Source organism: Pinus tabuliformis, chromosome Q, assembly GCF_031772625.1.
Source record: "Pinus tabuliformis cultivar Carrire ecotype Pingquan chromosome Q, CPIR1, whole genome shotgun sequence".
NCBI lineage: Eukaryota > Viridiplantae > Streptophyta > Pinopsida > Pinales > Pinaceae > Pinus > Pinus tabuliformis.
The window spans coordinates 720,208,954-720,214,447 of NC_142296.1; positions in this window are offsets into that span (position 1 = coordinate 720,208,954).

Here is a 5,494-nt window from a genome sequence, read left to right on the forward strand (position 1 = left end):
TTTCCTTTTTGTTGATTTCAATAGAATTGTTGATTACTGAAGTAAGTAAATTGACTATTTCAAAGCAATTGTTGTTTGATTGCTTGAATTGTAGTTGTTTGCGTTTTTTTCTCTCATTCTTTCGAATCTTTTTATATTTATTTTTGAATATGAAATAACCAAAATGATAAATCAATAGTTTGTTTCTGTTAATTTGTTTTCTTTCAATGTACTGATTTTAATTGTATCTTTTTGTCAATGATTCACAGATATGGAGAACAATGATGGTAATTATTACATCAGAGCGATTAATTCTATTACAAAAACCATTAGTTTTGTTACCTTTATTCATGCAAGGTTTGATAGAAGACATGGATTCCATCCTGATTTTCTCGATGACCATATCCGTGTTTTGAGTGGAATGAAATCAAATGTTCAAACTTTATATCATTTTCACCAAAGAGAATCAGGGAGGAAGACGAGAAGGGGTTGGCTTGAAAGTGTGAAATATCGTGATCATTATCCTGTTGATTTGAATTGGTGTTGCTTTTGCCACCGCTCTGGGTGTGTTTTGGAAGAGGTTGCTATCAAATAATTATGTTCTCGTCGAGTGTTGAGACTTGAATTTTTTTGTCGAATGTATTGTTATTGTTATTGTTATTGTTATTTCTTTCGATGTCACTAAACTTTGCGTTGTTGTCATTGGTCCTGTAATGTTTAAAATTCCATCTCATTTTTTTGTCGCATTGTTATTGAGATTGTTAGAATCATCCTTTCTTAACTATCGTCAATGCTTGTTAGTGATTCACAACAATTGTTGTTGATGCGAAAATTTATGTTTTCTTCAATGCATTTACTTTTTCCTATGCTTATAGTTACTCTTCAGTATTTGTATTTATATTGTTTTTTTTTTTAATTTTTCTAAGATTATTTTCGTGTAATTATATTAAACTTTTATTTTTTTTTAATTTATATTGTTTTATCTTTTATTATATTAATTTTATTTATATTGTTTTATATTTTATTATATTAGTAGCATTATCAATAATAATATTTTCCATTTTAAGAAATAGTATTATTTTTAATAGTGTACATTATTTTAGATTTTTAATTAGCAACATTATTTTATATTTTTAATTACCAACATTATTTTAGCAACATTTCACATTGGTTAATGATATGATTTTCTATTTCTATTTGGTTATTACTTTTTATTATTAATATTTCTTTGTCAATTTAATTGTTTATTTTTATCATATTTTTGTGTCTTAAATAATGTTATGTATTTAGGTTATTAATTTTTGTTAATATGTTTTATTTAATTTCATGCTTTATTTTATTAAATTGTGTTTAATTATTTTTTATAATATTTTCTTATATGCCATATTATTAATTTATAAAATTATTTTAAGTTGTTAATATTATTAATATTATTCATATTATTAATAATATTAACATTAATATTAATATTAATATTAATATTAATTATTATATTATATGCCTATCAGCATTTATCAACCACATTTAAATTAATATAAATGTGGTTGTGCTACTATTTAGTAAAAGTTAATTTATTTTATATTTTTAATTACCAACATTTTAGCAACATTTCACATCGGTTAATGATATGGTTTTCTCTTTCTATTTCTGTTGTTAATTTTTATTATTAATATTCATTGTCAATTTAATTGTTTATTTTATCATATTTTTCTATCATAAATAATATTATATATTTAAGTTATTAATTTTTATTAATATACTTTATTTAATTTCATGCTTTGTTTTATTAAATTGTGTTAAATTATCTTTTATAATATATGTGATATTATTAATTTCTAAAATTATTTTAAGTTGTTATTATTATTAATATTACTCATATTATTAATAATATTAATATTAATATAAATTATTATATTATATGCCTATGTGCTTTTATTAATCACATTTGTATTAATATAAATGTGATTGTGCTAGTATTTAGTATAAGTTAGTTTCCAAAAAAAAATACTTTTATGCTTATTAAAAAGAAAAAAAATGATAAAATACTTCTCATCTTTCTTAAAATCTTCATTAAATTTTGTCAGAAGACAAATTAAGTTAATTTCTCAAAAAAGGAAAAAAATACTTCTTATCCTTATTAAAAAGAAAAAAATAATAATAAAATACTTTTCATCCTTTTTAAAATCATCATTGAATTTTGTAAGAAGACAAACATTTTACAAAATTACAACCGCAAGTACAAAGTAGCTCTAACCAACGTATTGATATTGTGATTTAAAGTGTATGACTAAGTTACATGTAATTTATTAAATTATAAAATGATTTTATAATATTTTATTTTTTTAAGTATATTTTTTACTAAAATATTCACAAATTAAATATACACTTGATTATAAATGTAAGATTATAAAAAGAATAATGTATTTAATTAAATATAAAATATATATTATTTAATTTTAACGAGTTATAAAAAATCCATATTGACCTTTGTACTTTAAAATGTATGACTAAGTTACATGTAATTTATTAAATTATAAAATATTTTTCATAATATTTTTGAAGTAAATTTTTTATTAATATATTCACTAATCAAATTAAATATACTCTTTAATTATAAATATAATATACTCTTTAATTATAAATATAAGAATATAAATAATGAATGGTAAAAAAATATTTATATTTATGAAGTAAGATATATATAGTTTTATGTTTATGAAGTAAAGCATATATAGTTTAGACAATCTCAAACATAGGCTTTTGTGAACTCATTTTAGCATATTCGGTTATATTTGAAACTTTATAATCATCAAAACTGAAAACTACATTCAAAACTTAGATGGTTTATCGAGCATATGAAAATCTAGAAATCCCACACAAACTGTATTAGAGTGATTATATAGTTAAAGAAAGAACATAAGTTAAAAAGAGAGAATGGTCACCATAGAATCAATGTAATTATCATCTACAAATTTGTACAAACTTACGCATCCAATGGGAAGAGATAGAACTTCGTTTGAAAGACCATACACTTCCACATTTACTTTCTCAATAATGACAAAAAGAGATTTTTCCAAAGGAGTTTGCAGCCTCTATAATGTCACTGAGAAGGGATTCAACTCCGATATTTATTATTTAATTTTTGAGATTGGCCTAGTAAATAACCAGTTTTGAATCCCTATCACTTGAAGTTTGTCTAACCATTTTTTTCTAGCTAGCTTGAGCAAAAACCATCTACCATTTTTAACCTTATTATCTGACCTCCTTCCTGGAGCATACTGCAATACATAAAATGAGTTTGAGTGAAATAGAGAACCACGCCTATGCCACAGAGAGGCAGATGTTCCTTACAGAAACTGTCAAATTAGCCCCAAGGTGTCTCGAACTCAATTTAGGGCATGATAGGTATCCTTTTGTTTTGGATCAGAGTTAAACTCATAGACTAGTGCTATCAGTTTTGTTGCACAATTCTTAGGGCACACGTAAGAGTCCAGGAAAAAACAGATTTTTGGATCTCCATATACAAGAGATCGGTGAAGGACTTAACCTGTTTTTCAATACAAGAGATCGGTGAAGGACTTAACCTGTTTTTCAATATTGCGAGGCTCTGAAGGCATTGCTCACAATATTGCCATTCCACGTAGATTTTGGTTGGAATTCTTTCCATAAAGTATTGCAGACCTAGGTTACGTAAAATATCACGGGCCTCGGTCACTATTTACATTTGACAAAAAAAAAATGTAGGTGAAATTGTTTCCAATCCACGTTGCTCACAATATTTCCATTCCACTTAGATTTTGGTTGGAATTCTTTCCATAAAATATTACAGAATTACTGTATATTTTAAAATAAAAATTTTAGTAATATTTCTGTTACAGGGAACTGTTTTTAAGAGTTGGGAAACTCGTTTCAATGGTTCTGGCGTTCCCGGGAGCTTTGGAGTTGTATGGGAACATTCCCTTTTCAATGGGAGCTACAATGAGAGCTTAGGAAGGCTATTTTTTTGGAGTTCCGAGGTTCCCAAGGGTTGGGGAATACAAAGTCTTTAGAGAAATAGGTTGAACTAACCACAAAACATTTGCCTAAGTTGAAACCTTAGCAGGAAGAAAGGCCAAAGACATCCTTAACACCGATATCCTTAATTGATAAAGTGGAGCAATATCTCGATGGGTTAAGGAAGTGTGTGGCACCTAGATGTAAGGGCCATATCTAGGATTTCATGCAGATGAGTAATTCTTTTGTTGTTTATGTATATATATCGCGAAAATTGTGTGTGCATATTGTATATGGGAGTCAATGCTTAAACATTAGAGTTGCTTTACTTTTTTTCTCAAGAATAACTAGAGAAACATATGTAAAACTATTCCTTTGTATTTTGAAGCCAGATTGTTTGAATTGTGTCATAATGAACTTGACATTTTAATATTTTATATATATAAAAAGTGAGACTCAGGGAGAGAGACACCCAACTAATATATTTATATATAAGAGAGATTATATATTTATTATTTATATATTTAAATTAATTTAGTATTTGCATATTTTTTATTTAACATTAATTTTGATTATTATATAAATTACATAATTAAAAAAATAATTTTTATTTTTTATTTTTTTATTATATAATATAATCGCTCCAATTTTGTTCGTGTAAATTTTGGAGAAACTTCTAACCGTTATGAACAACAACCTTACTCAAGTTCCCAACCTTCCCACTTCCAAAAACTCATACAACATAAGTAATATTTAATATATATAAGAGCGGGGATAATGTCTCCTTCAAAGTAATTGGATGATTTTTCAAAATAAATAAATATATTTATATATATATATATATATATTCAAAAGAAAATTAAAAAACTTGTATAATAATTTAGAGTTTCATTTAACCATAATCTTAAAAGTAAATGATTATAATTATTATAAAGCGGCAATAATTTTTTTTTTTAAATATATATATATTTTTTTAGTAATAATGAGAAACACCGTTAAAGATTTTAGAGGTCAGAAGATTCTGATCAGATGTAGATTTTGCGAATTTAATGCAAGTCGCCGGGGCCGAAGAAAAGAGCGGCTGTCTCAAAAAAGAAAAAGGCACTAAGTTGGTGTATCGGGTGATTCTTATTGTTACATGAATTAGCTTTATTCAAAGCCACCGCCGATCTGGTGGTGGAGAGGAATATGGATCTTGTGGTTCTTTTGGCACGCTTTGCACCATTTATATTATATTGATTACGGGAAGAGTTCGAAGGGGATTCGTTGGAAAGTTAATATTAAATTGAATAAAAATCTTATTCAGTGGCAATGCTCCTTTGATAGACGATATCATTCTTTATGCCGTTGTCATTAAATTCAGCTGAAGAGCGGCTTTTATTATACACATCATACATATCACACATATCCGCAACGTGTAACGTGATGCTGTGGTCATCATCTCTATAAATTGAATTGCATTCTTGCATTCGGTGAATGCTTGTGGAACATATCGTCGACCTCAGAAGAGAGCTAACACGTC